We start from the raw sequence: 13,235 nt of genomic DNA, 5'->3' as shown, positions 1-13,235 counted from the left end.
TTGCCACTGTCGCCTTTGGCTTGCTTAGTTGGGGATACTTGACTGAAGGCTTTTGAATTACAGGGACACAGGAAGTGTCCTCATAAACCACCTTCACATTGTAATACATAATACCGATGTCATTATACAAATTTGTATCCTCATAAACCACCCAAACTGATGCACACACACAAAAAGGATGCTTAAAGTAGTACATACTTTTAAAAAGAGAAATAACTTACTTTAATAAAATATTTAAGTTTGAACTAAATGTAATGTTTTTGGAAATGTAATTGCATGTTTTTCCCCCCAATATATTTTAAAAATCTAGTTTTAATTATATAGTAAAATCTAAGTGTGCTTTATCTTTATATGTGTTTTATTAATTACTTATACTGTCTTTTAAATATGATTAAAGTGTACTGCAAAATTTGTTGACAAGCATTTATAGTAAACTAAATTATACTATATAACTATAATTTAATGTCATTACTTTTCAAATTTATGTTTTGAAACTTATGTTATTGAAATGTATCTATTGACACTGAAAGTCACAATTTAATAGATTTAAATTGTATTTACTTTAAATTAAATGTTGTTGTACTTTACATACACTTTAATATGCAAGTCAATGCATTAAAATGTGTATTTTTAATGCACAACAAGATTCAAACATGACTTAAAGTCAAACATTTGATTTTACGTCATCAGAAAGTGATGGTTTTTTATTTCATTAATATTATATTGTTTAAAGTTTTGAAGTACACTACATACATTTCTTTTTTACAATGGTATCTCTGCAACCCTCGATTTGTAAACATTTTACTGAATTCTTATACACAAAAGACTTTATGCAACTTTAACACTAAAAAAAATCAATAAAATAATTTGTTTACATTTTTTTAGATTTTTTTTTTAAGTTAGTCCTATCTTTAAAGTAAATAATCAGTCCAGCCTCCCTCTGTATTTAAAACTATAGCTCTTTAATGTTGTTTTCTCTGGCCTTTGTCATGCTTTTTTTGGCATATGGCTGACTGTCTCTGTGTGTAATGCTGGAAGCTGAGCAAAGGCGAGATGAGGCAGAGCCACGTGGAAGTTTAATAACAAATAAAAAAAAGACTAACACAGAAACACAAGAGAACAGGGAACCAAGAGCTGGGCACAAGGAACACAAGCATCTACAGGGAACACAACAACTGAAAAACAAGCACCGAACACAGGTGTGTGTATATTATATATATATATAATATATATATATATATATATATATTTATATATATATATACACACACATACACACACACATACACTGGAGCAGATTTATGGACTGGAGCAGGTTCTGTAGTGGATTCTGCCGTCTAAGTAGTGTGTATGGCCAGATCACAAAATAGCAACCACTATTACTGGAAATGCTGCGGAAGGTGGGAGAACTGAGATGGCCAGGCTTGAGTGCTGAGGCCACTGGGTTTGAAAGTGAGGAGGCCACAGACCTGGGGATGCTGGCAGCCTGTACTGACATCAGAAGTGGGTCCACCAAACTGGAAGCCAGCCTCAAATGCCTTTGGACCACCTGGGTGTCTTCAGATGCAACATTCATGATGACCGGGCACACTGGAGTGGCATCCATGACGGCTGAAGACTGTGGTGACACACCCAAAGACTGTGGTGTGACACCCATGATGGCTGGAGGCTCTGTTGTGTCGGTCATGATGGCTGGAGATTCTGATGTGTTGGCCATCTTGCAGAGAGGCTCCTGACTGGCAGCCATGTTGTGACGAGACTCTGGAGTGGCGGCCATGACAGAACAAGACTCAGAATTGAGGTGAGCACAGAAACAATGGGAAAGGAAAACATTTTAACTTAAAAGTCCTTTAACACAAGACTGGGATCATGACACTGTGAGTCAGCATGAATGTGCTTCCACTGAGATCAGCCAGAGCTGCTCTCAAAAAGATCTTTATCTGAACCCTTTTTATTTAGGATGTGCATTGCACTGCTCTTTTTTTTCTTTTCAAACCGCCCACCCAACCCCCCCCAACCAAAAAATGCAGTCGGTGCGGTACGCCTCATGTTTTCAGACCTGAAAAACAGGTTCTGTCTGATCGGGGCCTAAAATAGCTTTTTGTGGATGTTTTGTAATCGGAGAGGAAGGTGGTGTTACAAATCACACACTTCTATACTATTTTTAACAAATGAAAGTAAAAAAAGAAAAGAAATGCAATTAACACAAAATATGGGTGCAAACAACAGCTCCTCCACCTCCTGAGGATTCTCTCTTCTTGTAAAGGGTGTAAAAAAAGAATAGTACACAATTAACTGGTTCATGTCTTTACTCAATTAAATAAACATCCCATAAGAGTTAAGAACCTCCATATAAAATAAAAGAAAAAACAAACTTGAACTACAAAGTCAAAATATTACCCATCTTTTTATTTAAAAATAATAAATTAATTTATTCCAGCATATGCATTGAGCTCTTCTGCATAAAGAGTCTTATGACTACCTCAGGCCCAGTTACACAATGCCTGATTCTTGTGTATAAGAAAATGCTAACAATTAAGTAAATATGAGTTTATGAGGCTTTTAATATTTAAAATTAGATGAGCAAGGTTGTGTGCAAGTATATTAAACTGTACACTACCTTCTCTTATGCTTTCCAAAGCTCAATTATTTGATCAAAAATATATTAAAGACAGCAATACTGTGTAAATAATTTGTAATGTAAAATAACTGATTTCTATTTTATTATATTAAAAAAAATGCAATTTATTCTTAAAATGGCAAAGCTGAATTTTCAGCAGCCATTACTCCTTTAATTATTTGATGAATAAACAGGTTTTTATATATTTTGTAACATTATAAACATCTTTTCTGTCACTTGTAATTAATTTAATGCATACTTGTAGAATAAAAAACTTAATTTATCCATTAAAAATCTTACTATAATTTTAAAAAAAAATAAAGTATTAAAAATAATTAATATATTTTAATAATAAATAAATAAATAAATAATTTTACATGTGCAACTTTTCAAGGCCTGGTCCATTCCCGGAGGAAAAAAAAAAGTAGATGAGAGTAGCCCCAAGAGCTCTGACACAATTCCAACGCTGATGTGAACTTTAATTAAGTTCTGTTAATCACAGTGGCACTGGACTGTGGAAACAAACTCAAGGTATGCCTCAGTGTTAGGGTTCCTCCTCTCAGCCTCCCCCTGGTCTTACTTCAAACATTGTTCTTGATTCATAAGCTTAAACATTTCATCCACATTATAAAATTCCTCATATATGCATCCCATTATTCAGAAGCATTAGGAAACCTTCTCTTCCTAAAAGAAGGTGACAGACTGGTCAAGCGTGAAGAGGTGAGAGGTGTCAGATAGTTCAGAGGAAGAGAAGACAGCGGGCTGAGCAGAGACTGATTGGTGAGAGATGAAAGATTTTCTGATCATCAGAACTAGACTGCAGTTCTTAAAAGCAATCAATAACGATTTGAAAAGATATTATGTCCTCTTTTTTCTGTGTGTGTTTTATACACACATTCTGAAATGTCCAGAATAGTTTTTATTAGCTCATATGTTACAATGAAAAAAATAAGTATCTATAATCTTGCACATACCGAATAAATGTCACACTGGGATCAATCATTTGTGTGATCATTCTGAATTCATGTTGGCGATATATATGTTCTACAGTTTAGCACTGGATAAACATTTTAAGTTCATAAGGTTTTACCAGTGGGAATGAGCTGTGATTATGAGGGCTCGACCTGGAGATGAGAAGAAAGAAAGGAAGTTAAGTGCAGGCCAAATTTGTCAGGTAAACAGGCTCAAAGTGGAATCCTGCACTGCACCATCTCAGCCAGCAGGTGGCACTACAGACACGCGCAACTCTAACCAACCGGGGTATGAGAGAAGAAAATATTCTGAAGTTATGAAACAATTTTAACAGTTTTTTTTTAAACATTGAGATCATTGATATATTTTGAAGTGTGTAAATTAGGCATTCCTCATTAAGTTCTTCAGAAATATAAACTACATTTACATTATTCCTCAGTAGTACCTTAAAGGGGTCATATGATGCGATTAAAAATTTTCCTGTCTCTTTGGAGTGTTACAAGCTCTTGTTGCATAAAGAAGATCTGTAAAGTTGCAAAGACTAAAGTCTCAAATCCAAAGAGACATTCTTTATAAAAGTTAAGACTCGTCCACGCCCCCCTGAAACGGCTCGTTCTAACACGCACCCACATATCTACGTGGGAAGATTTGCATTACGCCGCCCAGATGTTCATGCAAAGAAAGATGGCGTACCTTTTATTCTCATTGTAGTATTGTTTTTGCCACCGCCGTCATGTCGTATAGACGCTGTGTGTTTCAATGGACACTCCTTCGTAGAATCCACCGGCCACGCTGTTCTCAAGGCCGCCTGCCTCTGCTCATTCAAGCTGGCCACAGTTCACTCTAGGCCTCTGGGCTCCGCTCACTCAAGGCCGCATTATGTGATGCTGTTTCGTTCTGCTTCCTATGACCCCTTTAATATTTGCAATGGGGACCTCCCAAAATCACGATAGCTAAATAGATAGCCATCTACGTAGAGACCGGCTGCAATCTGAAAAAACTCAATGGAACACACATTTTCAGACTGGTTCTCTTTAGTGAATCAAAAACATACCTAGTGTAGTCAGGGTCACGAATTAATTAAAGTTTTGAGCTGGATCTTTATACTGAATCAAAACATACAACAAGAGCATGAAGTCCGACTCTGGCACGATTACTCTCATGATCCGGTTCATTTTAGAGACGTAAAAACACAGCAACTAGCAGACTCCCATTCGAATGATTTAGCGAATCAAAAATATAAATCGCAACTAACGTGACACGACTTCCAAACGAAATGATCCCATAATTTCGTAATGGAATTGAATTTCTTTTTTCTTTTCTTTCTTTCTTTTTTTTTCAAAATATTGAATATAATTACTTAAAAGAATCATTAATGGAACATTTAAGGAACCGGATTAAGAGGAATAATAACCTAAACTGTTAAATTCTTTTCAATTCCCATACCCTAGTACACACAACCACACAGATGTTACTTTTTAATCTAGATGTTACATTTTTCAGAAATCATATTCCAAATCCCTGTATCGCCTGCAGTGGGCAACACATCAAAGACTGATCTACTCTGTCCTCTGCTGCCAGAGAGAAACTAAAGAGATGTAAGAACTCTGATAGGACCAAAAACTGCAGGTCATTCCAAAGACACAGGGCATGAAAGATCCTCAAACCAGGTTATGTAGTGAGAGCTTTTTTTTAACATAACCAGGTCAAAGCTGTCACATAAGTTGTGTTCAAATCCGAGACTACAAGTGAGAATGCTTCAAACTTGCATTTTTCTAACTAAAACATTATTTTATGATACAAATGATCAGCATAACAATTTGAGTGAAAAGTGATTTAGTATTAGGTATGTCTTATGCTTTTCCTTGCTTCAATGGAAACTAGAACATCTGACCATCTGTATAAAGAAGTTCACATAATGTAACTTATGCAGGGCCTTCCCAAGCTGGAGCAGGGCCCTGGGCAGCCACACCAGTTGCACCGCCCTAATGACAGCCCTAAAAAACTTGTACTATAGTCTAAGCAAAAAGAGGAATAAAAAGACAGCAAATATCCCTTCAGGGCCAAATAATGCTGACACAAGTAAAACAACACACAGTGTAACAAAGTGTAAAATGTAATTAAGACTGGCAAGTGTGAATGTAATACATTTTCTTCCTTTATTTGAAAACTTGCCCACAACTTACCTAGCCCTACAGCAATATTAAAATAGCAAATGTTTTTCAGGAATGCCCTTTCAGGGTCTCTCAAATAGAACATGAAAGTGTGACTTTTTAAGAGGTGCTCTGGCTGTTCTTCTGTTCTCTGCTGGGTGTCTCTCACATACAGCCAAGCTTCTCTTATGAAACACAGCCCCACAGAATAAAACCTGCATGGAGTCTTGTATCATTTATGCGATTCAGTGGAAGTGCGAAAGTATTTAGGGTGAGAATTCTAAAGAATTTATTGTGAGAAAATGAAAAGCATTCCCCCAAGGAATACAACAGTTCAAAGTCAACTTTAGTGTATGCATTATTTATTTTTATTAAAGAAAATATTTCACCCAAAAATGTCAAATTATGTCATCACTTACTCACCACCATGTTGCCGAAAGCCATGTAATTTTCTTTCTTCGGTGTGGTTAAAATGTTCTGAAAGAAGAATGAGTATTATATATAAAGAAAGAATTATATATATTATAAAGAATATATATATATATGAAAGCATATATATATATATACACACACACACACACACACACAACATATACATACATACACACACACACACACACACACCACACACACACACACACACACACACACACACACACATTTTTTCATTTCTCACTCTGTAATATAGAAACAGTCCTTCTGTTCCACACACACACACACACACACACACACACACACACACACACACACACACACACACACACACACACACACACACACACACAGAGAGAGAGAGAGAGAGAGAGAGAGAGAGAGTCACACAATTGGTTTTTTTATATATATACATATTTATATTGCTGTTATATATATATATATATATATATATATATATATATATATATATATATTCAGAAATATAACTACTTTTTAAAGCATATTTTATATACTAAATTTTGCTGTGCTTTTATTATTATGTTATTATTATTCTGTTCTATGCTGTCATTTTGGCCAGGTCTCTCCTGAGAAAGGTTATGTGGTTGGCTAAGGTGTTCCGCATTTTATCACGTTGTATGCAATTGCAAAGGAGTTCTGGGTTGTTATTGAACTAAAAGTTTCAAAAGAGCCCAACCTCAAGTCTCTGAGAAATTTTAGTGTCTAGATGCGACTGACATAACTTCTTCATGTAAGTCTATGGGATTTTTCCAAGAGAGATTACTGTAGTCACACTAATCAGCAGGGCAGAGCACAGCTCAGTCACAGGCTGGTGGCCACTAGTCGCACATGAAGAGACTTGTGAGAGAATTCAGGTATCGGACTCAGATAGTTCCACCTAGAGAGCCAGAGATAAAGACTGATAGACTGAAAGGAGAAGGAACAGGTTGGTGACTGACTGTTTGTGATGCACAATGCATGACCAGACTGTCCTTCAGAAAGACCATGCATTTTTTAGCCCTAACTTTGTAGGCTACACTCATTGGCATCAATGTTCCATGAGGAACCTTTAGCATCCATGGAATCTTACAATGTCACAATATGTTCTTAAACAGTTGAAATAAAAATGTTCTTCACATTAAGAAAAAAAACGGTTCTTTTTGAAACTGTTCACTGAAAAGGTTAACTGGGAATCGTTTCATGAAACAGGCTCCACATCTGGCTCCAAATTAATGCATCAACACACTTAGCCAAACTAAACTCCAGTCTAGTCAAAGTTTAGAGTTAAAAACCATTCAGTTTTTTTTTTATGATAATCAGTATCGCACTTATTTATTTAGTTTTTGACTATCAAGTCCCTTTGATTGCATCGTCTATCCACGTGATAGACTGAGATTACATTGACCGGATAAAAAATAATATTTATCTGCCCTGCTGTAATTTTAGTCAAAACATTGCATTTTGTGTTGTGAGCAATTGCACATTTCTGAAGACGTTCAGCCATTACATGCAATACACACGTTTAACATGATGATGATTCACCTACTCGGTCCATCAGAGGGCAGTAGTGCTTCATGCATCAAGACTAAAGTGTCTAGTAATAATCATCGCTCAAAGCTTTCTCTCGCTGATTATTCCCTTCGGTTCTGACAAACCGTTTTATAACCACATGGATGCAAATATGACATATCTGTGACACCAAACACTTGATTTTGACATTGCACTTGCAGCAGTGGCCTAAAATGTACACACAGGACTAAAGTGTAACACTTCAAATGTCAGTTTAAAAATGCCAGAGTCTAATAAATGTGCCTTCAGCACAGTAACCAGGAGGAGCTGATCAATATGCTGATGTTGTAAGCAAGTTTGAGAAGCGCAAAAAGGACCAAATTGCCCCACGCTGAGCGAAAATGTTTCATTCATACTTGAGCGTTGCTCCTCTTATCGTGATTGGTTTGTCAGCTCATCAACTGATGCAGGATAAACACACACTCTTTGGGACTTTGGGAATCATTGAGGTTTTTAATTTCCAAATCACCATCTTATATGGAGAGATGCCCAGAGTGCCCTTACTTACCGGCTTTTCATTGGCAAATTACCACACTTTTCAGTCAAACACGGTTAGCAGCTGTATCTGAATTGGTCAGACGTATACTGAGAACTGCAAAATGGTGGATGTCAAAACCAAAAGAGAACTTCAACATGAAAAATTGCAGGGCGGTGTATAATTGAACACATGCATGGCACATCAGAGCAGGTCAAAGATTTTCTAAATCGCTCCTACGCCAAGGTGGTTACGGAGGATTACAGTCAGCAGCTGATACTGAAAGTGAAGGGACCTTGTGTAGTTCTCGAGAGCTTTGCGGTTTGAGCGACGTCGCATTACATTATTTATTTACATCCTCATTCTATAATAAAACAAACCCTGACTGAATGTGCTATGGCCATTTGAAATTCCTCCTTTTTCCCCTTCTGTGAATTATCATAAGAAGATTACGAAAGTTCCATGATGACAGAGCAGAAGTCTATCAAACGCCTTTGATCAGCGGCTCCAGTCCCAGGTACTGCACAAAGCTTTTGACAGGGATTTGCTGTGGGCTGACTCTTTTTTTCAAATGATAATTACTGTTTTGTTGCTGCACTTGCACTGAGCATGCACCGACTTTAACAAACTAAAGAAGCTTGAAAATCCACCCAAATAAGTGCATCTATGGATAGCCTTGATTATTTGTGTCCTTCATTCAGACTTGACCTTTTGTGTAGGGGACAGGACTTTCAAATAACTTAGGCTTAACAGTCTTCTTTTCGTTTCTATTATTTTTGTCTGCAATTATACCCAGGTAAATAAAGAAATACACTTAAGTTGTACTTATATCAATGAGCTTGTTATTTTACTATACTAAGTACATAATAAATGTGTTATTTTGGAACAACTTCAAGTATCTTAAGTGTAATTTAATTGCACTTTAACTTATTTCAAATGTTTATACTTCTTGAAATACAGTTAGATTATATTTTAAGCCTCACTTTTATATTCTTTAAGAACATGTTAAATAGCACATCAGCTCATTAGAAATGCATTACACTATTAGTTTGTTATAAAGCTATTTTTAGCATTCTAAAATGCTATATTAAAAAGTACAATAATCATTCAATTAAAATGACACAAATGTACACACACTTTCACATCTACCTGTATCAATCAATTTCAATTTCAGATCTAGCAGCTTTCAATCAACCAGCAATACCCTGTATTTCAATACCAACAATATTCTGTCCACAATAAAACTCATTAATCAGTCATTATTTGCTTTTGTTCAAACCTGTAGCCTACATTTTCTCCCTGTGGAACACACACACACACACACATACAAAAATAAATTTTGAAGAAATTCAACTATTTTCCATATAATATCATAGTGGCATTTTGTTGATGAAATTGTATTTTTGAACGAATCATTAAAGTGAACAAATCATTCTCGTTCACTTTTGTGCTCACCTATTTTTAGCATGAACAAATGAAAGAACAAGGAATATAATTCATGAACATATTGGATTAATTGCAACATCATGTCCGTGAACTAGAATATGCTGACACGAATATTACTGAATGAGAGGTGTATCGCCATTCTTTATATTGCATCCACAGGGTCATACCACGACTGAAGTGAGACCATTGAGCAAGACACCGAACCCCCAACTGCTCTCTGGGCAGGTTCGGTGGTGATCACATTCTTCCAGGTTTGAAGAGTGATGAACTCCAAAAATATGTTATTCTGACTCTGTGGTGGTCTGGAGAGTTTTCTCCCAGGTGGCCAAAAACCCGAAAAGCCCAGGCGGGTCACTGATGTGATGCCTTATAAGTTTGATGCAGGTCACACCTCTTGATTTGACTGAGCCAATGAGGAATGGTACCTTCGGAGGGAAATTCCAAGCATGGTATTTTGCATATGTACCTGGTTTGGATGTTGATATACAAACTATTAAAGATTCTTAGAACACTAATATGTTGCATAGGTATCAACCAACACTCTCATTCAGATCATCAGAATACGACTTCATAGAGACCAACCATGGTATAAGTGAGGTGATATTACCTAGTGATCTAACATAAGCATGCATGAAACAGTATACAATACACAAGACCATATACAAGAACATAATAATCATACACAATGACCTGGGGATATGCATGATAGGAAGGTCTTAGTAAAAAAAAAACTGTCTATGAATTAAATGAAAGAAGTCATTTCCTATAGTAGTATGTGTCTGTTTTAGAGAAAATTAAGTAAGGGGGTGGGGTGGTGGGGTCCTGGTTGCCATGGTAACCAGTGGTCTGGGGGTTGTTCACAGACATCCTGGGACCCATTATAGTTGTTGGGTGAGGGGTCTGTGATTATTTGTTAATCTAATGAACAATTGTGTGTCTGATTGGTCCAAACGCTTCATATGAAAGTAAAATGAATTAAAAAGATCCACTGGGATGAAATAATGAAATACCTTTTACTTGTGAGCACATCTGTGAAACTCAGAAAAAGCACAATATATAAGCCATCCATACACTGTCATTGACACCAAAACGTTACACTGGTTCATGACAAAATTCTCCAATAATAGCACTGGAGTTTGGAAGCACAATAAATAATGACAGAATTGTAATTTTTGGTGTGAACTGTTCCCTTGAAGGGATCAACTTCAATTACTGGTCTCCACTGACTTGCATAGTGTTTTTTTTTTTCTTTCTCCATACTATAGAAGTCAATAGGGACCAGTAACTGAAGGTGAACTATCCCTTTAAAGCATAAAAGAAATGAAGGAATGTTTTGAGTATTTGTTTTGCTCAAATATTTCTCCAGCAGGCCACCGGTAACACTAAAATCAAGCAAGAGCAGCCTGATTTTAGTAATCTGTGCAATCAAACACAAACCTACCCTTCACCTGAACATACGAGGAAAAAAGATGAGACATGAAAAATGTGCATGTCTGTTTTTTTGTACATGCCACGGATGACTAAGCAGAGAAAGGCAGCATTTCCAAATTAAAATTTAAGCACTAAAATTGCTTAATTGTGCAGTTATTTCACCGGCTTTATTAACATAAGCAATTCCTGGGACATAGCACTACTATAGCAGAAAATTGGCATTCTGGCCAGAGGGAATTAAAAAGCTCAGCTTGTAAATGGTAGACTGAGATTTCTAAGCTAGCGGAACTGACATTTTCAGTTTCTCACCAATTATGATCCCAGCCCTGTTCCTCCCTCGCCTCTTGAACACACTTTTAAACATTACAGATTACCACGCACATAGGGAGTGAATGCTTTAGCATGCGATACTGATACAAGTCTATGGATTGGCATGATACTGGCCTGATAACATCCAAACACTCAGCATATGATTATCGTTAATGTCTGTGTGACCCTATGTCACTAATTGTAATGTAGAGGCCATCTTGGACTATATGATTACATATAACAGTGATATAAATTGGTAATATTTTGATACAATAAATAAAACAAATACATGAAAAAAATATTAATTAAAATAAATTTAATTAAATGTGTTGTAGGGTGACCCCATATCTATATATCAATATATCTAAATCTATCTATCCATTATATATATATATATATATATATATATATATATATATATATAATATATATATATATATATATAAATGGATAGATGAAATCAGCTCATGCCACATATAACTGCATGAAAGCGCAAGCATTTTATAAAATAAAATAACATGATAAAATAATAGATAAAATCTATCTATCTATCTATCTGTCTATACACACATATACATACATATATATATTATTACAGTAATACACTCCATTTATTAAGGCTTGAAATCACCTGGAATCAGCTCATGCCACATATTCTTGCATGAAAACGCAAGTGATGGAAGCATTGAAGCCTTCAAACTTTTGATTCCAACACCCAAAATATGCAAATCTCAAAAAAACTTTGCTTGGTCTGTTGTAACATTCCTCCTATTTTTCTTGCCTCATTCCCTTCAGTCGAGCTCATTCATCCACAGCGAACGAGTAAATAAAACGTTTTTGAATAAGATCCATACACCATGTAATCTCGCTAAATAACTGCAAGACACCCGCTGCTTTTTGTGGGGAATGAAAATGATTTGCGTGCTCTCAGACTAAATGCATCACGCAGATGCAGAAATGAAGATGGGACAGGCACGTCTGGAGCCTGGTGAAATATCTGAATCGATTTTAAAACAGTGAGTTTGAAGACAGAAGCCATTCGCACCTGAAGAGGAGTGGCAGATATATATTTAAAGAGTGAAAATGATTTGTTTTTAAATGCTTTAGGGTGGAATTGTCAGGGTATATGGAAAAATGACAGTTTGAATCACATTTTCAAGGGAAACTGAGTGATTCTGGCTATTATATATATAAAACAATTACAAAACAGACTCTATTTGCAGTATAGTACCTTATGTACCTTACTGCTTAAATTACTTAAAGCACTCTCGGTTAGAAAACAGTCCTAGATGAAGTATGATTGCTCTCTTATCTTACAGTGGCTAAAAGAACCTGTTTTGTACAGGAGTAGCATATGATAGTCATTATTTGCTATCTAGAGAATTACAAGAGTGCAGTGAAATAAAAAGCCAAATAACAGAAGTTAAAAAGAAAGAATACAAGACAGTTTAGTACAGAAAAGGGAACTCGTATTTATGTAGCACAGCAAACCAATCAGCTGTATGATGTTAATTTGGGCAAAGATCCATGACACATTAAATCAAACAATGAATTTTTGAGAAATAGAAAAAAATGGACACACTGCAGCTTTTTGCCTTTAACAATAAAGGGAATTAGTGACTGACAAATTGTGGTGGCCTGTTGGGTCAGAGTAACATTTGTAATGCCCAATAAATCGCAAACTCTATTACAAACATGCCTAGAATGGTTTTATTAATTACAAGGTTATGACACATGACTGCTTTAATTTGATCTGTTTTTTTTTGTTTGTTTGTTTTTTTACACACTTTAGCCCTCACCTGTCACCTTTCATATGTGCATTTTCTTT

At 35.9% G+C, this 13,235-nt stretch overlaps 1 long non-coding RNA gene across 1 annotated transcript in view; it reads right to left on the bottom strand.

The window, feature by feature from the left end:
* Nucleotides 1-6,168: 6,168 nt before the first annotated feature.
* The window catches only part of LOC122135109, a 47,588-nt gene continuing 40,521 nt past the window's right edge, over nt 6,169-13,235 (bottom strand). The window contains exon 3 of the long non-coding RNA XR_006153340.1: nt 6,169-6,222. This is a non-coding gene — a long non-coding RNA (uncharacterized LOC122135109). The remainder of the gene's footprint in view (nt 6,223-13,235) is intronic.

This window comes from Cyprinus carpio, chromosome A23 (assembly GCF_018340385.1).
Source record: "Cyprinus carpio isolate SPL01 chromosome A23, ASM1834038v1, whole genome shotgun sequence".
Taxonomy (NCBI): Eukaryota; Metazoa; Chordata; class Actinopteri; order Cypriniformes; family Cyprinidae; genus Cyprinus; species Cyprinus carpio.
Note: the sequence above shows the minus strand (reverse complement) of the source record. Positions and strands in the feature narration are given on the sequence as shown.